This window comes from Rousettus aegyptiacus, unplaced genomic scaffold (assembly GCF_014176215.1).
Source record: "Rousettus aegyptiacus isolate mRouAeg1 unplaced genomic scaffold, mRouAeg1.p scaffold_m13_p_17, whole genome shotgun sequence".
NCBI lineage: Eukaryota > Metazoa > Chordata > Mammalia > Chiroptera > Pteropodidae > Rousettus > Rousettus aegyptiacus.
Window position 1 is genome coordinate 45,151,961 of NW_023416292.1, and position 25,918 is coordinate 45,177,878.

General features: G+C 37.5%; 2 pseudogenes; one reads left to right on the top strand and one right to left on the bottom strand.

The window, feature by feature from the left end:
• Positions 1-8,945: 8,945 nt before the first annotated feature.
• LOC107499720 lies at positions 8,946-24,269 on the top strand (annotated as a pseudogene).
• On the bottom strand, positions 22,324-22,442 carry LOC118613203 (annotated as a pseudogene).
• Positions 24,270-25,918: the final 1,649 nt, after the last annotated feature.

Here is a 25,918-nt window from a genome sequence, read left to right on the forward strand (position 1 = left end):
TTTCTCCATTCAGTTTCCCTCACATGGCATGGGTTCGTCTACCTGCCCCCACCATCTTATATCATGCACCTCCCCTATCATTTCCCCAAACTTCTTCAGATTTATCTCTTAGGTTCCCTTCTCCATCTCACCATTTTCTTCTTCTCTTTCTTTCTTTCTTTCTTTCTTTCTTTCTTTCTTTCTTTCTTTCTTTCTTTTCTCCTGATCAAATGCATCTTTGGCTCAACTCACACCCATATAATACTTTCTTCTCATTCCACTTATTTATAAGACCGGTTTCTTATATAGTTTCTCTCATGTTTTTCATTAATTGGTTTTTCTTCTTTCCCCTTTTCCCAGATCCCTTTGAATTACAGGTGACAGCGAGCTGTGAGCTGCATTCCAGAGACCCTGCAAAAGGTTTCTTTCAGGTGGCTTATCAGGGATCAAATTTCCTGAGTTTCCAAAACATGTCATGGGTACCATTTCCAGAGGGTTAGAGTAGAGCCCATAATGTCTGCTATCTAATCAATCAGTATGAAAACATCAAGGAAACAGTGCATGGCCTCATAGGAAACACCTGCTCCCAATTTGTCTCGGGTCTCCCCTATGCAGGAAAGGTGGATATCCAGAGAAAAGATTAGTTCAGCCCCTCCTCTAAGATTTTTCTGTACAAGTCTTGCCCCTTTCCATCACTTCCTTCATAGTTAGAAAAAAGCAGAGTTCAAGAAGGAGCGGGTTGCTGGGCAAAATGTTCCTAGACGAAGCTAATATGTGTATATTAATGTAGATAATTCTGCCCTTAGTTGTTTGAGTCCTTATCTGAATATTTTTTATGCCCTCTGCAGGGAGGCCAGAGTCCTGGCTGTCCAGTAGCCTCACGCTTGGTTCTAGTCAGCTGTTGCTAGTGTGTCATGTCTCCAGATTCTACTCAAAGCCTATTTGGGTGATGTGGGTGTGGGGTGAACAGGAGCATTCAGGCACTCAGCGAGGTGATGTCTCACCCAACATTGATGGGACATAGTACTTCAGGTGATCCTGACTGTGGAGGCTGAGGAGGCAGCAGGCTTGTCTTGCCAAGTGAGGCATGGCAATCTAGGAGACCAGGACATCATTCTCTGCTGGGGTAAGTATGATTGAATTTGTAAGTGTGAGAAGGTAGTTCTTGAGCTTAGAGGTAGTGCAGAGGAAAGCTTCATGATGCCATAACTAGGTAGAGCGATATCAAGAAGAATCGAATACAGGTTATTCCAGGATAGTAGAAATAAAACACGAAGGGCATTCAGATGTAAGAGATTTAGGGGGAAATGAAGAAGCCATCCTTGAGCAGAGATGGGAATAAAGTAACTAAATAGAATGACCAATGGAACTCATACCCAATGCACATATAAGATAGGAAAATCAAAAAAGTAGAATTGGCACTTGGTTTAAAATGATATCCATGTGTCTCTCCAATATTCACAGGACATTAGCTTTCCATTAATTTGGTCCTCTTGGCAGTGATAGCACCCCTAAATCTTTTTGATAGTCTTTGTATTTTGGTTTTAAGAAACCCTAGTGAGTTTTTTTATTTCTTCATTGTTTCCCAATTTCATATTCTCATGTTTACCTGTGTTAGCTTTTGTCTCTTGACCACTCCCTCTTATCCCCAAATACTGCTTTCGATTTATCTAGAGTTTCTCCCCATTTTTCTTCTTTCTCGGCTCACATGAAGACATTCCGTGAGATTCTTTACTGCATCTTTCCCTTTGTAATGAGAACTTAAGAGACAGGAGCCTAGGACAACAGAGCGATGCCATCCTTTCTATTTTCCACTTAAATCGTATTTTTCCCTGTTTCTGCTTTATAATCATTTGTTAATGCAAGCTAATTTAATTTTTGTAACTCTGTGTGGAGCACCTTCCTTGTAATTTTTATTGTTCAGTAGTTCTCAAACTTCAAAGCACATTCCTGATGCTTCTTTCCTGTTTTATAAATAGGAAGCAATCCCTCAGGTGTACCCAGATAGCAGTTCAACCATACTCTCCTAAATGCACACATCACTTTTTACCCTGCATTACAGTTACTTAGGTCTTTCTTCCTCTTACAATATTTAACTCTTTTAGGACATGATCATGGCAATGGTGCCTTTCTGTATGTAATATTTGTTTAGTGACAATCAAATCAAAACAAATAAAAACATATGCAAGTTGGATTAACTGTCGTATTGATACTCTTTTTTATTATATTCATTCCTGACATTGTCGTCGTATTTGAAATATTAATGCTTCCCTTCATGATTAAATGTGTTTCACTTGGCCTGTAAATTTCCCACTCTTTTTCCTTCCTTATGTTCTCCCTCCACCATTAAAGAAAAATGCAGCTTTGCCCCTTGCCACCTTTATTTTCTAAACACAGTGAGCTAACTCTTTTCTACTTGTTTCAAACACAAAGGGAGATAGAGTGTAGAGGCCATTGCGAAGGGGAGTGGAGTTTCACTGAATGATGAAGAAAAAGAAGAAAGAGAGCTGGTCCTCAGAATTAGTGTGGAATCAAGGCAAGGCATGTAAACAGAAGACACATCTCCCAAAGGGTGGTGCTGTCTATGATATCCTTCCCTAGACTTTGGTTCCTTTTAAGTTCTACTTACTAATTCAAGTAATATTTGTTAAGTACTAAGTATGAGACAGGCACATACAACTTGTAAACTGGTGGGGGAGAAAACAAACCAAGATTGTACTACCTACCTGAGTTGCAATGTTTATTTCTTCAGTCTTCCCATGTCCTTTTCACTGGTCACATGTTTTTTAAATTTTGAATCAACTTTATGGATGTATAATTTACATATAATGCAGTCCATCTATTTTAAGTATACAGTCTCATTCTTTTTGACAAATGTATATATCCATGTAAATATGATTACACTTAAGATGTAGAACATTTCTATTACCCTGATACCCTTCATACTCATACTTATTTATAATTAAACTCACTGCCACCTGGGCATCCTAACAACTACTGAATGCTTTGTGCTCGTTAAGCTTACATTTATTTTTTCTATAATTTTATTAAAATGGAATAAACTCTATGTATTCTTTGTATTTGGCATTTCCCCCCACCAGTATATAGTTATAAGTCACTCATGTTGCTTATGTGTATATTTGTTGTCTATTCTTTTTATTGCTCAATAGAACTCCATGTATAAATATCCTATAATTTTTTTTGATTCACTCTTTGATGGTTATTTGGTTTGTTTCTAGTTTGAAGCTCTTCAAATAAAGCCATTATTATTGTTTGGCTTTTTGTGGTTTTGTTTGTTTGTTTGTTTAGTTATCTGCTTGGACAAGCTCTGTAGATACTGGCTGCCTTGCAGTTTGTAACCACTATTGGTTCTGCTTCTTTTTAAAAAACTATATAGAACTTTTTTATTTCCTTCCTCTTTTCTTTCCTCCCCCCTCTCTCTTTCTTTCTTTCTCCCTCTCTTTTTCTCTCCTATTCTCTTCCACTTTCTCCTTCCCTCCCTCTTCTCACCTCTCCACTCCCACTGCTTTCTTTGTTTCTTCATTCTGTCTCTTCTCTGGCTTCCTGGGGTCACTCCTAAGTCAACATAGCATAGTGATAGCCAATGATTAGTCAGAGGTTGTGCCTATACACCTTAGACTGGTAAGGTTTCCATTTTTTGCTGAAGGAATATGTGTGAATTAGAGCACACATTTATCATTCAAGCAGTTTGCAAATGTGCCCTGGTGTCTGCTTTTACACTGCACAAGTCTCATGTTTGGCCAGGTTTAAGAACATATTGTTGCCCTCTTTGATGTCTCCTTAGTATGTGTGAATCTTTCAAACTTCTGGAAACAAGCGAAAGCTTATCAAAGTCCACTATGGCCATCTCATTTCCCAAATATCTTTGTTAATTTTTGGCCAGTCTCTTCTTCACTTCAATTAGTATTTACGGCGTCAGGCAGCTATAATATTGACCATTGATTTTTGTCATCAATTGCTATTGTTTTCTACAATTTCCCCGGGCATCAGACCTCTCTATGTGTTTCCAGATTGTGTACACCTTCTGTAACAGCAAGACTGCCACCAAGTCAAAGGAGGGATAAGAGCACTCCAGGTTACTGCCAAGTCAGAAGAGGGATAAGAGCAGTCCCAGGTTAACTTGCCACCATTGTTTTTGCTGAGATTCAGGTAGTTCTTGAATAAGCACTTCTCAATCTGCTGTGTATCTTTGGTCACTTTCCAGAATTCTGAAGTGGTTTATTTTGAAAATTTTGTCCAATATTATTTTTAATGTTTGGGGAAAGGATTTTTTGGAGCTCCTTACTCTGCCATTCTGGATTATCTGCACCATGCAGACTTTTTGTAACATTATAAATCAAGAAAACAAGAGTTTCGGTTCCTAAAAATTGATAGCAAATGCAAAATGAAAATAACTACTTAACAAGTTGGTGACATATCATAAGTCAGGGACTGTTTCAATTGACTTTGAAGCATAACAATTTGCTTATCTCCGGGGAATATACTCTAGTATCAGAAAATACATTTTTAATTGTTTTTCGGTAATTATATTGTTGATGGTAGTGTTACTCTGAGACTATCATGCATATATAGTTTGGTGGGATATAGTGTCTAGTGGGATTAAGTGTTGACATATTTGGAACAAAAATTATTGCATGAGAGAAATTGATATGAGATAGATGAGTAAAACTCTGTAGTTCGAAACTTGAATCAGAAGCATAAATATGGTTCATCGTGATATTTATCTTAAAAAAAAACAATACTAAGATGTTATTTTAGTGTTCATTGTTTTCCAGAGGCTATATAATATCGCACATACTATTGCATCAGGTTGTATTCAAAACCAGATATAAAATACAGCTATCTTCTAGTAAGTCAGATGTTAAAGAGAATTTCAAAACTATTTAAAAATGTTTAAATAGCTACAAAGTCACTATCCTCACTATATTTTGGGGGGATTATTAAGGATATTATTTTTAATACACATTCAGTTTGTTTTATTTTGTTAGTTAACAAACACACATTTAAAACTTTTATTAGTTTTTACTCCTGACATAGTATTTATCATCTATCAGTCTATCTATCTATCTATCATCGTTATCATCATCATCATCATCATCATTGTCACCATCATCATCTATCTATTCTATATAAAATTCCAACACTCACGTGTTGCTAGTGGGACTATCAAATGGCAATGCTTCTACAGAAAAGTTTGGTAGTTCCTTAAATACTTAAACATTGAGTTAACCATTTGACCTAGCAATTCCACTTCTAAGAATATTCACATAACAATTAAAAACAAATGTTTAAACAAATAATCATAGTTGCACTATCCACAATAGTAAATAATCATAGGAATACAACCCAAATGTCCCCCAAGTAATAAATGAGTAAACAAAATGTGCTATATACATATAATGAAATATTATTCAACCACTAAAAGAATGAGTGATACGTGAGACAATTTGAATGTACCTCAAATCATTATGTGAAATAAATCAGACACAACGGACACATATCTTATGATCTCATTTATATGAAAAATCCAGAATAGGTAAATCCATGGAGACAGAAAGAGTATCAGTTAAGAGGGATGTGGGGTGGAGGAGAAATGGGAGGGGTGACTGCTTAATGGGTGTGGAATATACTTTTGGGGTCCTAAAAATGTTTTGGAAAGTATTAGACCTCGTAGTTGCACAACATTATAAGGTACTAAATGCCACTAAATTGTAAACTTTAAAATGACTAATTTTATGCTATATTTCACCTCAATAAAAAATAAGTAAGTAACTGTGAGATATTCACACCATAATATGAAATTCCAGAGTCTAAGGATAAGATGTTTCATTAGAAGAGAATGGAGGAAAAGGTAGAAAATCTTTGAAGAGAAAAAGTTGCCTACAAAGGAATACCAAATAGCGTGATCGAAGTTTCCTCATCAACAATAGATGCAAGAAAACAATAAAGTAGAATTTGACACTATAATTTTGAATCCAGAGGTACTTGGACATTTATCTACTTTTCGTTTATGAGGCCCATATGGACCATTCTATATGCACTCTTAAGTTAGACAATAGCAATAAACAAACAAACAAACCTATAAGAGTATTGCAATTTAAAAACAAACCAACAAACAAACCTCAAACCTCCAAACAGTTTGGATTAAAGAATCAATAAGACAAAAATGTAGTTGTTTTGCCCATCAGACTATCTTAAAGGTAAATGTCTCTAAATAATTGAAGAGGAACATAAATTTTCACTGGAAATATGTCCCTTACAGATCAACTTTGAGGTTCTTTCCAACTCTGAAGTATCAATGGATCCTGGACAAAATTAAACTAATTAAGGTTCCTGAGCTAAAAAAAATAGTCTGTGCACTAATTTCCAATTTTGGGATAAGGTGGGATAAGTGATGAGAATTTCGAAGGTGAAGAGGTAGTACAGAGCCACTACAGGTAGTAACAGTAGGCACTCAATAAATACTCAATAAATACTGTTGATAAAATGAATAAGTGCATAAAATGTATAAGTAGGTCAAAATGTGTCATTGTGAATCTATTGTTAAATTTTATTACTTAGTTAAAATCACAAAATTAACAAAAAAGTAATACCATAGGCAACTCACTTGCTTCAGTTTCCTCTGCTTAATTTATCTCTTTAGGTACTACGACCATTGCTCAGACTGCATGGGATTGCATAGAGTAGCAGTCCTCAACTGAGCAGCTGCTACCTTATACTTTAGTGGAAGGTCCTCTGTTGACCTCAGGGCTCCAGAAATCTCACTTTTGGATCTAAGGTGTTTGTCTTCTTTACCTTTGGGGTGGAATGTTAAGGTATTTGTTGTATTTCTTATTGTTGAGAACTTGGGGGAATCAGAGGTAAATTTTTACGTTTTAATTCCTACTCGCTCACTCTACTTTTTACCAGGAAAGTCAGGACCTTGTCTTCTGAGCCTCTTGATTGGAGTAATATGAATTTTTGAAACATTTGTTTCCAGTCAAGCTTGTGTTTAGGGGATAGAAGACATTTGAAAGAGTAGTCTTTATGGTATTAGTGTGGAATGGCTTGTGTAAAAATTAAGTTTTAAATGCTCCTCTTTTAGCCCATCATCTTCATGTCCTAGTGAGTGTATTTAGTGCCTATAGTCAGGTTTGCAGCCAAGCTTTAGATAATAATAGTGTTGACAAAGGTATAGTGAGTACCAGTGTATTTTTAATTGTCTGACTCCCTGAAATGGGGTTGCAGTTCTCAGACTCTCTAGTGCTTTTTGATTCTCAGAGCACATCTATCTTTGAATGCACACTAAGATGCTGGGCACTCACATTGATCCATTTGACATCATTTTCAAGGTTAACTGCTTTACCTCTCTATCACTGCCACGTCACTGTCAGCGGTATATTTGGCATGTGGGAGAATTAACCTACTTATTATGTTTGCACAAAACTAAGTTCTTAAAATGTGTTCATGTTGGTGAATCTACAGTATAACAAATAAACTGAATCTTGGGAGTTCTATTCAAAACTCAAGGTTTACAAAGAAAAAATGGATGTTAACATTAAAGGCAGGTAATATTAAGTCTCTGCCATTGTCTGTGACTGTTATACTAAAAGTGAATAGATTATATCATGTCTTGAATTATGAGAATATTATTTAGATTTATATGCTTTGGAATGAAGATAGTAATTCTGGACTTTACAATGAGGCAGTGATAATCTTAGATGAAAGCTACTCTTAATAATGTGAACAATTTATTTCTGAGAATAGAGAATGTTAACATTACTTATTTTTCCATTTCTTATATATATAAATAGAATCAGTGAAAACTCTTTATACTTGGAACGATTTACTACCACATTTCTAATAGATGATATGTAGACATGTACAAATTTGTCATTTTTTTTTCCTGATTAGAGAAAATCCAAGAATTATACTTAAAGCCAACAATGATTAGAGTCCAAATATTTTACTCAGTGGATGCTAAATACTGAACCCTGCCAAAAGCATACTGAAAGAAAATATATGACATCATAAGATAAGTAGCTCTAAACTTTTAGTGAGAAAATGAGATCACTGCTCACTTTATAATGGTTTATTTGGTGATAGGAAAGGCCCAAATGTAGATTGAGGCTGTGAGATATTACATAAGGAGAAAGAGGTTCTATTGCTTATAAACTTTTTACAAAAAGTTAATTTTGACATATGCTGAAGCTACACATAACTTTCAAAGTTTTGCTTGTCTCGTGAAGATTTGTTACTCAAACCTTCAGTGGTTAAGACTTACCGAAAAGAATATCATATACTAGTAGCAAATGTAATTTTCCTTCTCAAAACTTGCTATGTCATAAGACAATTTTGTTTGGATTATAAACTGAAATATTTATCACATTTGATTCTGGCATTTGGGTTTGTATCACTGTAGTCCAGGCTAATTTTGTTGTTGATGTTTTATTTTGTATTTTACAAGCAAAACTAAACTATGATGACAGAAATCAGTGATTGCCTCTGTGTGTGTGTGCGTGTGTGTGTGTGCGCGCGCGTGTGTGTGTGCGCGCGCATGCACGCGTTGGGGGATGGGAGTGACTACTGTAAAGGGTGATAAAAAATTCTATAGCTTGCCTTACATGTTGGTTATACTTGTAAAAATTTATCAAAATATGTATCTTATTATGTGTACAAATGTGTTATTGCTTTATAATAAACAAAATGTGGTGAGTGAAATGACTAACCACAATCTTCCCTTTCCTCTACCTCTTACCTTTCCTATCTGAATTGAGAAATCCACCATCTTGTGGTAACTCTGGCATGTTAGGAAATATAAATTGAGTTTAATTGCAAAAAAATCAGTACGCTCTCTAGACAATATTTTAAATGCTCTTTTTTTTTTTTTTTTGTAAATGATCGTCAACACATACACACATACGTACACACACGTAATCAAGAATGTGGGATTAGGGAGACCAGACATGGGGATGAGGGAAGACGAGCCACTGGGAATGTGGGGAAGAGGTAATGATAGAGTGCTAGAGAAGAGAAGACTATGAGGAGGAAGGTCAAGTTGAGTGGGTCAACCAAAAGAATCTTTCTAGAATAAAGCAAGCTAGAAGCAGAACAATTGTTTAATATTTAACAGATGCTGCAATAAATGATTGGAGAGGTGAAATAACCTTTCAGGATCAGATGGGAGTTTTTTCAAGTTTATAAGTATGAATAAAGCTGAGATCAGGAAGAACAACTGGAAGCCAGGGAGATTTAAAAAATGTCTAGAAATCAAGGGCTAGAGTGCAAATGAGACGCAGAGTGGGAAGCCCAAGGCTGGGGGAGGTACAGCTTTTCTCTGATGTGTAATGTGGATGAGGAGAAGATTTGTTATTTGGAAGAGAGAGGAGTCTCTATAGAGTATTGAGAAAAAGGTTTACTGAAATTAGAGATCATTTGTGAGCTCTTAGGAGTCAGAAGTTCTATCTCCCAGTGAAATGCTGCCTCTGTCGCTACAGTTTCTAGCAGTTCCCTTCTCGGGTGGTGACAATGAGGATGGTAAGAGTACTCTGGCAGCCCCCAGCATGGGTGTAGGGGGTCTGAATAAAAGCATGCTGCACTTACCCCTATGGGTCTGGGTCCTCCTGTATCCAGCCCTCCTCTCGTTCTGCAGGCTGGGGATGGAGCCTGAAGCCCTGCACAGGCAATTGTCTCAGAATTTATTTTGTTCTTCAGACTTCGGGTTCTTTTGCTCTGGATCTTTTCTGTTTTCATTTTTTTAAAAAAATATCCCCTCCTGGTTCTCCTTTTCTTCTCACTTTTTTATCCTTCTACTACCCACAGCTTTCCTGGGGTCAACCTCTTTCCACGTCATCCACCTATTATCCTTTGTCAACAGCACCTGGACACAAAATCAAGGCTCAAGCTGGCTGCATGATTTGAAGACTCATGTATGGCTCAGGCACTGCTATTTTCCTGAAGCTCTGGTCCAAGGGTAACTTCAGTTATGAGGAGGTGACTGAGCTGGAGAAGCTATTTCGAGACTATTTAATTGGATTCATTCAGGTAATACAGGACTATGTTAGTGAATTCCAGATAAATGTGAATGCAGTCCTTGGATCTGGGGAGCTTCTCATTGAATTTTTTCTTCCTCCTGATTTAGGCTACTATCCCCCATGATCTTTCACTGCTCCTCTCACTTTACCCAACTGCATGTACACACTTCTTTAAAGTAGTCTCCCACTCAGACTTCATTCCAGATTTTTCCTGCTTCCTATAGTCTTGTCTGATAGATAAAGATATCCCTTTGTAACCATATCCTGGTTTGTTTGTGTATAATTTTTCTCTCTCAAACCTCAAACAAGAAACCCTCTTTTCTTATACTGTGCTTAAGTGAACTAAAGTGTGACTTCCTCCTCCTCGAATCCATCTCCTCAAGCATCTCCTGCTTGATCCCTCTTCTCAGTTTAATTTTCCTGTTCACCCTAGAATTTTGTGCTTTATTCTCACACTTTGCGCCTCTTCTCCCTTCTTACTCATTGTTCCTCATTATGACAGCCATTCTCTACCATTTGTGACATGCAAACTTCTCCCCTATGCTCTTTTTTCTGAAAAGTCTCTGAAATACAGTCATGAACCACTCAATGGCAGGGATATGTTCTGAGAAATGTATTGTTAGGTGATTTCATCATTGTGCAAACATCATAGTGTGCACTTACACAAACCTAGACTGTATAGCCTACTATGCACCTAGATTTTATAGCATTGCCTATTGCTCCTAGGCTACAAACCTGTACAGCATGTAACTATATAAAATAACGTGGGATAAAATCAAGCACAAGAGAAACTAATGCAATCAAGAGACACATGAGATGTATGAGGTCACTGCCAGTGTAACACAGCACATTGTTTTACAGCAAATGGTTTTTTTTTTCATAAGTAGGAAGAGTGTACTCTAAAATAATTTTAAAAATATAGTAAATAAATAAACTGGTAACAGTCATTTATTATCATTATCATGTATTATGTACCATACATATTATATGTTCTTACTTTTATACAATTAGTAGCACAGTAGATTTGTTTACACTGGCGTCACCACAAATATGCAAGCAATGTGTTGTACTATGATGTTATGATGGCTACAGTGTCACTAGGCAATAGGAATTTTTCAGCTTCATTGTACATGTGGTTTATTGCTGATTGAAATGTCATTATGCGGCATACAATGGTACTGAGTTGGTTGATGGCTCATCATTTCACATCTCAGACTTTTCTCCCCCAACATCCTAGGTCCTTCTCTTTCTTGTTTATATTTAATAACCTTTTCTCTGGTTTCCTTCTATCCACACCCCTTTGAGATCCAAGGCAACGCAGGCTGTGAGCTGCATTCTGGGGAGGCCACAGTATGCTTCTTGAGGGGAGCTTTAGGAGGACTGAATTTCCTGAGCTTGAAGAATGAGTCACGTGTGCCTGTCCCAGGGAGCGGCAGCAGGGCAGAGCACACTCAGTACCAAGGTATCTGTGATACCATAGAGAAGCTCCTCTTAGAAACCTGCCCTCGATATCTCTTAGGTATTCTCAATGTAGGGAAGGCAGAACTACAGAGGCAAGGTTAGTCTTGTTCTCTCTTCAAGACTTTTTAATTTCACTTTCCATCACCTTCTTTAAATTCAAGAGTAGAAGGTAAATAAGAAGAGAGAGGTTTGATCAATAAATGATTTGTTTTCCAAAAGAGTGGAAGGGGTCACTGTCCAAATTTATGGGTTTTTGAGCCCCTATGCTCTAGATTAAAGCCATAATCTGACTGTCCCTTCTCATCCCTGCTACAGTAAAGCCCAAAGCCTGGCTTTAAAGTGGACCCAGTCCTAGGCCTGGCTTTCTGTTTCTGGTGTGTCATGTCTCAGGATTTTACCCAAAACCCGACTGGGTAATATGGATGAGAGGTGATTGTGAGCAGCCAGGAACTCAGCAAAGTGACATCCTTCCCAAAGGTGATGAGACATAGTATCTCTGAGTAATCCTAGATGTTGTGGCTGTGGGGACAGCTGGTCTGAATTGCAAAGTAAAGCATAGCAGTCTAGGAGACCAAGACATTATCCTTTACTGGGGTGGAAAAGAACTGGGGCCCAGCTGTAAATGGAAGAAGATGATCCTCAGGCATAGAGGGAGGTACTAGAAAAATAATGAGACTTAATGGAAAGAGAGAGGGAGATGAGAGATACAGAAAGACTGAGAGAGAGATGAGAGAGAGAGAGAGAGAGAGAGAGAGAGAGAGAGAGAGAGAGACTGAAGATGCCTAAGGTATATAAAAGGTAAGAATAAAAGACCTATAGATTGGGTGAGGGAGAGACAGAGGATGGATATGAACATATGGTATCAGGAAATATAAAATTAGAGATGCTCATATATCAGCAGCAGGTGAATAACAGTGTTGACACCCAAATGGGCAAAAAAGCTCAGAGAATGAATTTTGAAGTGATATTCTTATGTTCTCCCCCAATTTCCAGGACACCCCACTTCCATTGGTGTGATATGTTCAGCAATAATAGTGCCTTCCTTGAAACTTTTCACATGCCTTGTGTTATGGTTTTTGAGGCATTAGTGAGTTTTTTAAAAAAATTCTGTCTACTTCTCACTCTTTTACATTATTTTATCTATTTACATCTCTTTAGCCTCTTTCTAAAAGACCCTTTCCCCTTTCTCCCCAATTTCTATCTTTTTAATGTAAGTCTATTCTTTAATTGTGGTAAAATATACACAGCATAAAATTTATTATCTTATCCATTTAAAAATGTATAGTTTAGTAGTATTAAGTACACTCACATTTTTTTTTTGTGCATCTAATTTCTAGCACTTTTTACATCCGAAAAGACTAAAACTCTATACCCTTTAAACAACATCTCCTCATTTCTTGCTCACCCAGACCTTAACAACCACCATTCTACTTTCTGCTTATATAAATTTGACTGTTCTGGGTACCTCATGTAAGTAGAATTATCAATATTTGTCTTTGTGTGACTGGATTATTTAATTTAACATAATGTCCTCATGATTCATGTAACATGTGACAGAATTTCTTTCCTTTTTAAAGAAGGCTGAATAATACTCCATTGTTTTTATATAACATATTTTACTTATTCATTCACCTGTCAATGAATGTGGATTGATTCCACTTTTTGCCTATTGTAAATAATACTGCTTTGAGATGGGTGTACAAATATCTCTTACAAAGAGCTAAATTTGCTTGTGTTCTTAACAGATCATATCAGAAGATCCCATGGGTTTTCATCATTTCTCATTTACCATTTGGAATAAATACCCAGAAGACCAGAATCTCAAGTTTTCAACCTAGGAGTAAATCTCATCATATTTAATCAAATAATCATCATATTTGATCAACTCAGAGTTCTCATAGGGTGTGGAATAAATCATAATTTATACACCAGCATAAAAGTAATTAAGAACTGTGAATTCATTATTAGATCTTATCAATAGTAGAATCCACCCAGATTTTATAGATGTGAGATGTGAGAAAGAATGTATCTCAGAATAAGTAAAAGTATAATTTTACAACTTTATAATGGCATGAAAGTGATGCAGAATTTAGTAGAAACCATACTTTAAATTTTGATCTTTTTCTGGGCTAGTGATATATGGTATGATACTCTCTCATGATGCTGGACAATGGCAGTGAACCACAGCTCCCACTTGATCATGGGAGTTGGCAACTGATACTCTATGATATGTTCATTGTGTTAGATGATTTTGCTTAACAGTAAGCGAATGTAAGTGTTCTGAGCATATTTAAGGTATGCTAGGCTAAACTATAATATTCAGCAGGATTGCTGAATTAAATGCATTTTTGACATACAATATTTTCAATTTACAATGAATACATTGTTATGTAACCCCATCATAGGTCAAGGATTATCTGTATACAACTCAATGGTGACAGAACTTTGGCTTCCTATTTTAAAACACCATTTTCTGCTTCTGCTGAAATATTATTTGTCAAAGTAAGGTTACTGTAATTATGCTAAAATAATTGCATTTGCAGGGATGTTGACTATTTTTTAAATATAACTCTCTTCTCTGCCTGGATAACAACCCTCATGGCCCATCTGTGATGCTTCTTTCTCTGGGAAGCTTCCCCTAGTGTTAGAGTGGAAGTAATCCTCCCTTGTCTGGTATCACACAGAGATCCCCTTTATTCTGTACCCTCAACATTGCAGTTATTAATGTTTTTATTTCTCTTCTATTTGAAAATCCTTTGAGAGAAGACTTACTCTAGGTGGATCCCTGGCAAGATCTGTAACTCGAATATGAATCTGTTCAGTAAAAATGATCTGAGTTGGTATAACTGTTATGTTAATGGTCTTTTCTCAAAATCATTGCCTTCCTCTTTTTTCCCTCTATAGTTAATATTCTAGATTTCCATTTTATTAAAATATTTTTCATTTAGCAAAAAAAAAATCTTGCTTTCCTTGATTATGTCCTGAACCCCTCTTAAGAAAACTACTTGTGCCCATATTAGAACTATAGTTAACCTACAAAGAGTCATCAGGACGGGATCCTGCTCCTCATTTTTATGTGAGAATGAGTGAGAGAGGAAGGATGGATGAGGCATAATGGTGCAGGAGGGTTGTTAAATATTCAAGCAAAAAATCAAGAGGGCATTTCATGCCCTTGGGACATTTAGATCTGTAGCATATCAATTCAGATATATCTTTGTTTTACATTTACTTTTATTTATTCATTTTTGCTTATTCCATAGTGTTCTAGAAACAACATTTAAAAAAAATAATCTTATTTGATTAAAATAGCAGCAGAAGGGAGATGGAAAGAATTTGAATACATTTTTTTTATAGGACTTTAGAAGGGAGGTCAGAGCAAGCAGACCTTTTGGAGAAGCTAGGGGTACTGGAAGCAATTCCTCTACCTGGAAATTTTAGGACAATATGGACGTTAGGATGTGGGAAGGCTAGGAAATTGCTGAAAATAATAGAGAGCATTAGCATAGTGGGTTAGTTCTCCAGGATGCACTAAACTCCACCTCATCTTATAGAGTTGGCATGTTGTTATATGCTTGACTACACACTCAGCTATAGTCTAGCGCCCTGATAAGTCTGTTTCTCAGAGTGTGGACTATGAAGCACCAGCAGCAATAGTATGGGTGGGGTTGTTAGAAAAATAAAATTTCTTTTTCTTAGTCCCCTCTCTAGACCTATTGAATTAGAAAACCCAAGAATGAGGACCAGAAATCTGTATTTTAACAAGCTTTTAGGTTATTCTAATATATTCTTTTAAGTTTGAGAACCCATTATCTAAAGATTTCTCAGTCTTTGCATTATTGACCTTTTGGGCCAAATAATTCATTGTCATGGAGGGCTGTCTTGTGCACTGTAGAATTTTTAGCAGCATTTTTTGTCTCTACTCACTAGGTATCAGCAGTACCTTTCCAGATTTAACAACCAAATATATCTTCAGATACTACCAAATGCCCCCTAGGGCTAAAATTTGACCCCAGATGAAAACCAAGGTCTAAGATAAGGAACAGAATTGTAACTCCAACTCCAGCCTTTGCTAAAATACTCAGTTAATTGTGTATAAGTGACCTAATTTGGTCCAATCCAACTAAGTCTAAAGTTTATATCTGGTGGTTGAAAAATGGAGGGGCTCTTTTTTTTGTCTGGATGATGTGCTACCTTCGAAGTTCAAAATGGCTGTAGAATTTTGTTCCATAAGTAATGCTGGCTCATGAATAAAGCTGACAAGAGAAACAAAATGATTAAATGATAGCCAAAGATCAAATCAAATTCAACCTAGAGACTGACCTACCTTTGGATATTTTAATTAAATGAACTCGAATATCATTTTTACTCTTGGAATTTTAAGTTGCTCAAAAATTCTGATATTACTGTGTCTGATGTCTTGCAACAGCTTCTTAAAAGCTTCTTCTGTTTTCTTTGCTCTTGTTATTCCCCTTCCTCCCCAAATCATCACCCTGCAAAAGTGGTTTCTTTCTTCTTTTTAAATACTATTTTAAAACAATTTAAATTATAGTCAGCATGCAATATTATATTAGCTTTAGGTGTATGACATAGTAATTAGACATCTATAAAACTCATGAAGTGATCACCCCAATAAATCCAGTACCCATCTGACTCTGTACATAATTATTTCAATATTATTGGCTATTTTACTTATGCTATACCTTACATACCCATGACTATTTTGTAACCACCAATTTGAGCTTCTTAATCCTTTACCCTCTTTTCACTGACTCCTCCCAAATCCTTCCATCTGGTAATCCTCAAAATGTTCTCTGTAGCTATGTGTTTGTTTCTGTTTTATCTGTTTATTTTGTTCTTTAGATTACACATGTACATGAAATCATATGGCATTTACCTTTCTCTATTTGACTTACTCCACTCAGCACAATACCCTCTAGGACCATCATGAAATATCTTTTCCATCCCTATACTTTCAGTTTGTGGGTGTCTTTTCATCTGAAGTACATACCTTGTAGGCAATATGTACAGAAAGATCTTGTTTTCTTAAACATTTGGCCACACTGTCTTTTGATTGGAGCATTTAATACTTTTTCTTTTGAAGTACTTATTGATAGATATGTAGTTATTACCATTCTTTATCTGTCCTTCAATTCTAAATGATATCTTGGTTGAAGGTCATGGGTTTTCATTGTTTTGAATATTTTGTGCCAAGCGTTTCTGGCCTGCAAAGTTCTGTTGAGTAATCAGCTGACAATCTTATGGGAGCTCCCTTGTAGATAACTAATTGCTTAAAATTCCCTCTCTGTATTTAACCTTGGCATTTTAATTATGATATGCCTTGGAGTGAACCTCTTTTGGTTCATCTTCTTTGGGACTCTGCACTTTCTGGGCTTGTATGTCTATTTCATTCACCAGGTTAGAGAATTTTTCATTATTCTTTCTTTAAATAGTTTTAAATTTCTTGCTTTCTTTCTTCTTCCAGTACCCCTATGATGCAAATGTTGGTATGATCGATGTTGTCTCAGAGGTCCCTTAAACTATTTTTGTTTTTATTCTTTTGCATTCTCTTATCTTGTTACTGTTCTGATTGAATGTCCTTTGCTACCCCATCCTGTAAATTGCTGATTCGATCTTCCACTTCATCCAATCTGTTGATTCTCTCTAATATACTCTTCATCTCAGATATTGTATTCTTCATTTCTGGCTAGTTCCCTTTTATGTTTGTCATCTCCATTTTTATGTTCTCTTTCTCTTTGTTAAAGATCTCATGGAGTTCATCTACTCTTCCTTTAAGTTCATTGAGCACCCTTATCACAAATGTTTTGAACTCTGCATCTCATAGATTGCTTGTCTCCATTTTGTTTAGCTCTTTTTCTGGAACTTTGTTTAATCCTTTCATTTGGGACATATTTCTTAGTCTTCTCATTTGGGCTGCCTCCCTGTATTTGCTTCTATGTATTAGTGCTCCTAAATCTCCTAGTCTTAGTAGAGTGTTCTGTGGGGTCCAGCAGCACAGTCTTCTCTGGTCATTTGAGTGAGGCGCTCAAAGTGTTTCCCTTGTGTGGGTTGTGTGTGCTCTCCTGTTATAGTCGAGCCTTATTTGTTGTTTGCATGTCAATGGGAAGGATTGCCCCTTGGGCTGATTCGTTGTGAGGATTAACTAGTGAAGGGCTGACCCTATGGTGAAGGATTCACTTTAGCAAGGTTTTGGTGCCTGTCCTGTCTGCCCTTTGGGTATGTTCACCTCTGATGCTGCCCTGGGTGGTGCTCTGGCTCTGGTGTTGGTCAAAGCCGACCATTGAGTATGCCAGCCCAAGGGCCTCCTGGGAGGATTCCAACTATAGGCCAGGTTGAGCTGCAGCCTATGCACCTCTAGGGCCACCTGGTAAGAGTCACAAAGCAATCTGCATATGGCTGTCAGCCATGCTGAGTTTATAGGTGCCTCAAGAGGCCAAGCCAGTAACTGAAGCTGGCTCCCTCTAATGCCAGACTTTGGGCTACTCAGCAAGAGGTATGGGGCATGCTGAAGCCAGATGTGGTTTCTTTGGGATGTGCGAGCCCTTGATAGATTTTAGAAAATTCCTCAGCATGAGCCAAGGCAGGCAATTTGTGTGAAATACACTACTGGAGGCAGCTTGGGTGGGCCCACAAGTTGGGAGAGGCAGTCTCAGGGAATATCCTGGGTGGAGTGACCTGTGTTATCTGGGTTGCTAGAAACTCAGATATGATGGTCCCTTGCATTTGCATGCTGGGAGGGGGTCAGGGCTCAATGAAGGAACAATGGATACTGCCAGCACTCTTGTCCAGGAGGAAGGCACTCCTCTAGACATAGTCTTGAAGCCAGACAACTCAGTTCCTCTCTGTATGTCCCTGGTAATCTTCAAGCAGCTGTCCCAGCGTTGGAGCTCAGAGCAAATGAGTCCATCGCTGAGTAAGTTAGGGTGAGGGCTCTTTCAGAGGAGCTTCTGTGATTCCCTCAGCTCTCCATCTCACTCAGCCAGAATCTACAGAGGTTGTAGGGACCTCTATTGCCAGCACTAGAGCACTGGGCTAGAAAGCCCAGCATGGAGCTGGAACTACTCACTCATCTAGGTGTGGAGGGGGCTCTGAAGCCAAGATACACCTTCTGATTCTTGACCATCACACGTGATTGTGGGATCAAGCTGTTTTGAGTCTCTACCCCTCCTATTAGTCTTGAGGTAACCTTACATATGTCCCCAATTGTAGGACTTTTCTATTTAGCCAGACCTGAGGCGACACCCAGTGATGGCTGTTCTGTTATTTTGTTGTAATTTTGATGTGGTTGTGAGAGGAGGTGAGCACAGCCTTTACCTTATACTCCATCTTGACAGAATCTGAAAGATGATATTATAAACTTATGATTTTCCTCTAAGTGTTCTCACTTTGGAAAACCTTTATTTACCAATAAATGACTTACAGAAATATATCTTTGACCTCAAAATACAAAGGCATTTCAACTTTTTTTTCTGTTGTTGTGAAAATGTGTGCATATCTATGTGAATTTTGCTAATATATAAAAGTATGATATAACAGGAGTTGATGGAAGATGGCAGATTAGGTCAAAGTAGGGTTTGTCTCCTCACAGGTCCACATTGAAATTACAACCAAAATGTAAAATAATCAATATGGAAAATTACCTGAAGTCCAGCTGATGGTAACACCTACATCTGATAGTATAAAGGAGCCACATTAAAGCCAGTAAGAGGGACAAAGTTGTGAATCGGGCTGGACCAGCACCTGCGGGCGGTAGAGGATCACTTGGAGAGAGAGCAAGGATGCAGAGGCTCTCCTGAAGGAGAGAGGATCCTGGTCTCATATGGGAGCTCCCCAGCCCAGGGATCCAGCCCAGGGAAGAGGAGATTCCTATAACCCTGACTTTAGAAATCAGGGTGGATTCTGGCTGTCTGAGCGGGATGGAAGGAGATTGAATCCCTAGACACACCTTTGAAGGACCCACACACAGGCTTTCTGACCTGTGTACATTCACCCAGGACACCAGCGGTGGGTCAGAGGCTTGTGTGGGATTAATTCTGAGAAAGCCTGCATTACCCGGAGCCAGAATGAGGGCTAGAAGGGCAGCCACTATTGTGCCTTAGTCCAGCTCACCTACAGGGCATTTTTCAGACTGAGCCACCTAACTGTGCAGACACCTCCCACAGAGCCATTAGGAAACCCTGGTCTTAGGGTATCAGCCCGCCCCATCCAACCTGCAGATTTCCCAGGGCATTTGTTGCTGGATGGTTGCCAAGCCCTGCTTCTATTCAGGGCCAAGCATTCTCAGTGGGTAGCCTGCCCTGTGAGCTACATTTCCATTCCAAGCAGGTGGCCAGCACTGTGAGCCACATTTCCATGATAGGGTCAGGCAGATCACTGCTGCCTATACAAGATGCAATATCTCTTGAGGAGATTGCAAGGGTCTGTATTGGTCTGACAGCACTTGACTTCCTGAGCTACTGCCCCACCCAGTACACAAAGTGCCTGCTGCACATTGATAGGAAGCTGACTGTGCCCTGGGGTAGTGCATTTAGGCCCAGAAAGGGCAGCAGCTGACTTTGCTACAGTGGAAACTTGTACAGGGAGCAACAAAGACAACATTGGTACATCAACTGACACTGCAGAGGCAGGGGGAAATTTACTTAATAGATCCAGGAGATTTCCGGGGTCCCTGTGTCACCCAACACGCATATTACCCAGAGGCTCATCCAGTTTCAGAGACTTATAGGCAACTGACAGTCAGTGTCAGGCCTTGAGGAGCACTGTTCCCTCTACTAAACTGCAATAGGTCAGCAATGGGGGATAACCGACTGCTGCCTACAGTATTGTCTCTTCCACTTACCTATAGATCCAGCATAGACAACAACCAACTGCAGATCGCTTTGTAGTTCTCGTTGGGTATCCCAGAGCAATCAAAAGCAACAGCTGATCTTGGCCTACTGGGGAGCCCCTCCCAAGGGGCCACAAAACCTACGCATCTGGAGGCTGGCACCAGACCACAACAGAGCAACTCCTGACTAGTCCCATTAGTGATAGATACAAAGGGTGGTTGCAAGTATACAAGCCTGCTAGGGCCAATCCCACTCAGTGGGGTCAGCCTGCACACAACATCTCTTATCCTGTGGGTACAGTCAGTTCCCACAATTAGTCTGCCTGAGTGTTAGTCCCACCTACTAATCTGCTAACAACAATAAAGGCTTGATGACAACAGAAGATCACACAAAACCCATGCAATGATCACGTCCAGAGTCCCCAGCATAAGGGATCAGGGATGGTGTGCCACTGGGCCACACAGGATACCTTTTACATTAGGTCATCTGGTCAAGGCTGAAAGATGAAGCAAATATTCCTGACACATAAAAATGAACACAGAAAACTAATAATAAAATGAGAAGGCAAAGAAACATGCCACAAATGAAATAACAGGAGAAAACCTCAGAAAATAAGCTAAATAAAATTGAGGTAAGCAATCTACCAGAGACAGATTTAAAATAATGGTTATAAGAATGCTCAACTAACTTATGGGGAGAATGCATGAACACAACGAGAACCTCAACAGAGAAATAATAAGCATAAAAATGGACATACAAACCATAAAGAAGAACAAGATAGAAATGAAGAATATAATAATTAAAATGAAGAATAGACTAGGATTCAACAATAAATTGTATAAAGCAGAAAACTGAATCAGCGAACTGGAAGACAAGGTAGTAGAATATACCCAATCAAACAAAAAGAAAAAAGAATTAAAAAAAAAAAAAAGAGGATAGTGTGAGAGACCTCTGGGACAACATGACACATAAAACTATCCAGATCATAGGGATACCCGAAGGAGAAGAGAGAGCAAAGGATTGAGAATCTATTTGAAGAAATAATTACAGAAAACTTCCCCAACCTGGCAAAGGAATTAGACATACAAGTTCAGGAAGCACAGAGTCCCAAACAAGAGGAATTCAAACAGCTCAGCACCAAGACACAGCATAATTAAAATGCCAAAGGTCAAAGACAAAGAGAGAATCTTAAAAGCAGCAAGAGAAAGGCAGTTAGTTACTCACAAGGGTACCCCCATAAGAACGTCTGCTGATTTTTCAATGGAAACTTTGTAAGTCAGAAGGGCCTGGCAAGAAATGGTTAAAGTTATACAAAACAGGAATCTATAATCATGAATACTCTATCCAGCAAGGCTTTCAATTAAAATGGAAGTTGAGATAATGAGCTTTTCAGACACGGAAAAGCTTAAGGAATTCATCACCACCAAGTCAGTACTATAAGAAATGTTAAAAAGACTTCTGTAAAAAGAGGAGTTAAAAAGAAAATAAATATGAGCAATTGAAGGGATCGTTTTATGAACTATATTGATATCTAACCAAGGTATTGTATACTTGAAACTAATTTAAACAAAAAATAAGATAAAAATATTTTGACCTTAGTCCCAGTATCCATGTTAAATTAACTTATTAAGTTTAACATTTTTTTCTATAAATCCTGTTGGATTTTTCTGTGCATACTCTCATGACATCTTTAAATATGAAAAATCCAGCTGTTTCTTATCAATTTTTTATTGCATTTTATTGCCCAATTGCACTAACTATGAACTGCAGTAAACTGGTTAATAGAATTGACAGCTGGCTTTCTCATCTTTTACTTATATCAGATAAGAGTTATTTAGGAATTAACATTAGTTGTGATAATTGCTATTAAATGGTTTGCGTTTACTTTATTTTTTTTAATTAAAAATAAAAAAAATTTAGTCGAGGCAACCCTTGGTTGACCTCACATATTGCAAAGACCTTGTCAACTTGCAGTCCATTATTTTTTTATATTTATATTTTTATACCTACAGCACCTGGTCTTCCTCGGTGGTCTCCCATCCAAGTACTATCCAGGCCCAACTCTGCTTAGCTTCCGAGATCTGATGGGATCAGGCTTGTTCAGGGTAGCATAGCCATAGACTATGTTTATTTTTTAAAAAATTAGATTTAGGACATTTTCTTTCAAATTCATGAAAATTTATTATTATTATTATTCTTATTATGGATAGCTGCTGAATTTTCTTAAATACCTATTTTGCATTTCTTGAGATAAAATATTTTATATCTTTTTTCTTAATTTTGTTAATCACACTTATTGGTTAGCAAATGGTAAGATGAAGTTGTATTTCTGTAACTTATCAGCCATATTCACAGTGTATATATGTGGATTCAGTTTAATAATATTTTGTTTATAATTTTATTATTTATTTTTATAATTTCATTGTTAAGTATTGATATTGAGGATTTTTTGCCTTGTCCTGTGAATCAAGAAATATTTTCTGTTTCTCTTCTCAGGGAGGATTTTACTTTTTTTCAAAATTTGGTAAAATTCACCTGTGAAGCCTTATGTGTCAAGAAATATATTTTTGTGATTGTGGAAAGGGATTTAATTTTGGTAAATTTAAAAAACAAATACACTTATATTAAAAAGATCTATTTCTTTTTATCTTGTCTTTGGTAAGTTCTGTTTTTCAAAGATTTGTCCAAAATGTTCAAATGTCCAATTTATTGTTTTCTTGTGCATAATATTTTCTTATTATCATGTTTATATCTGTAGGGTTATGTACCCTTTATACCAGATCTTGGAAATTTGTTCTCTCTCATTCTTCCTTTCTCTTATCTTGAGAATGTTTATCAATTTTATACATTTTTCAAAAACTAACTTTTGGCTTTGTTGGTTCTATGATCATATTGTTTTCTTTATCATTTCTTCTATTTTCTTTTCATTTAATTTCTTCTTATGTAAAGATTTCAATCACCTAATATCAATGTGTGAGGATAGGATTTCCTCAAATACTCAAAAGGCAATTTTCTGGACACCTGCTGGGCACTCAGCAAGGTGACATTATCCCCAATGATGATGGGACATGGTATCTCCAAGTAACCCTGGATGTGGCAGTTGGAGAGGTGGCTGGCTTGGCTTGTCAAATGAAACATAGTAGTCTAGGAGGCATGATATAATCATCCACTTGGGCGAGAAAAAACTGGGGGTCAGCTATGAAAGGATAGTCTTCCCATAGTCCTTGGGCTAATGAATGAAAAGTTGGAGAAATGGATAGGAATGCTATGCACAAGAAGATAAAAGTGGAAGAATCCAAATAAAGAAAGGTGAAGAATGGCAGCAATTAAATTTCAAGAAAACAGAAGTTGAGAGGTACTAAAGAGAAAAGAAAGAACTTAATGATTTGGTGAAAGAGAGAGGGAGAGGAAGATCAGGGACATAGATTCAGGAGGAATTGAAATGAGGGCTCTAGAAAATACAGCAACAATCTCTTAAAAGGCTTCACTTCTGTGAAAGAAGAAGCATTAACTAATGTAGAATAGGGAGTACTTTATAGGTTGACACCCTTATTTATCCCCAAACAGATGGATACTCCATCCTCCTGATATTTATCTGCTTGACTGTAATAGTTACCCTGGTAATGTTGGTTGTGGTTGGCTTATGGTTTAAAAAAGAGAGGTGAGACTTTTCTTGTTCTGTTTCTTCAACTTCTTATTAACTCATTTTTATTTTCTCTATCTTCTTTTTTCTCTCCTCTTTCTCTCTCATTGCCCTTCTTTAAGATCAAGATCCTCTTCTTTTCTCATAGCTCAAATCAGAGTATCTGCTCTTTTCAGCCTTGTCTTTTCCACAGAAGTCAACACCCAAGACCCCAGGAATTCAGAAAATCACCTCTGGTTGGTAAAGAAATCATGGCTCAAAAGCATATTCTTGAAGAAATGGAAAACAAGCCTAAACCAATTCTGATGACATTTGTTTTATCTTATACATAAAATTCTTGTCTGATTCTTCTTAAACAGAGTGCATACCAATAAGCAAAGCATGATTTTGTTAAAATAGCTTGTTCTGTAAAGAGATTCTAACTCCTTTGGAAATCTGTCCTCAAACCCCATCTCCCAGCAATCTCTCTTCTGCTTTGGCCACATATTCTCCACTACTGATCTTTTATATTCTGATTCAGACTCTTATTTCTCCCCTGGATCGCTAAATTGAAATCTCTTATGTTCTCTTCAGATCTTCCTAAATATAGTTATCTCTTTCTACTCTAAATGGTGAACAACCTAGGTGACTCCATCTTAGGTATAAGACCCCATCTTAGGCACAGGCCAGTTCCCGGAATAACTGCAGATAGGGAGACAATCACCCCACCCTAGACACAGCCAATCAGACCAACTACGGAAAATGACTCGCCAAATTCCCCGCCTTGTTCCTTGGCGCCATCACCCAGCCAATCCCGCTAAAGGTCAAGCTCGTTGTACCAATCCTATAACGCCAGGGCATTGCTCCCCGTGCTTGCAGTTTTTTTCTTTCAAATACCCCTGAAGCCTCATCTTCGGGGCCACCTCCTATTCACTGCTGCATTGGTGTGCGGAGTACTGTCTGGACTCCAGTCTGAAATAAACTCCCTCTTGCTCTTGCATCGGTGTCGGCTTCTTGGTGGTTCGTGGAGATATGAGTCGGGGCATAACAATGGCAATTATTAAAGTTTTTGCTCTTCTTCTTTTTCCTATTTTTAAATCTCAATTATTTGAAAGTAGTATTCAGGTATTTATATTTTTCTCCATGATCAAAAATTTAACTTGGATTCAAGGCCAGCTGCATGGGCATGAGACCTGTGCTGTTGTAACCATCTTAAAATTCTTAATAATTTTTGAATAATAAATTAATTTTGTACTAGCATTTTCATGATAGTGAATGGCCCAAAAATTATGCAACTGGTTTTGCTTGATAAAATATTTTTCAATAAATGTTGACTAAAATAATTTTTGTCAAATTAATGATGTCTTAATTCATTCCCTCTTTGACATCTCTGCATCATTTCTCTGTGTTCTTATTAAACTGCTTTCTCTCTCCCTTTGTCTCTCACCAAAGGTGAAGCAGGTAGGATAGTTCTTCAGACTTCACAGTGATGGGTATTTGTGCATCTTTAGAGATATTTAAAGAAAATAATGACATATGAGATGTCTACTGTCAAAATGAGGATGAAGTTGGAATGGCATTCCAGCTTCTCTGAGATTGTATACATGTTCATCTTTGTAAATGTGCATATTCAGTGCAGAAATTAATATTTTGAACAATTATAAAGAAAATGTGAGGGTTAAGCTATGTGTTTATTTTTCTTTATTATTTTGGTTTATTAATGTCTGTTGGAGATCCGGAAGCTATTAAGATCAGAATTTGTACTGATGTCTAGTTAACACTTTCCTTTGGATGTAATAACTGAACAGATTATGTAGACTTCTTAGTGGAAGTTTTTATTTTCAAGTTAACAGACAGGGTTCCACGATTATTTGTCAAGGCTATACTCTTACCCATTAGCAAGGTTTTGGGCCAGCCCTTTCACCATTGGGAGCCCAACATGTTTTGTATGACATGTTCAGACAGCCTATCTAAAG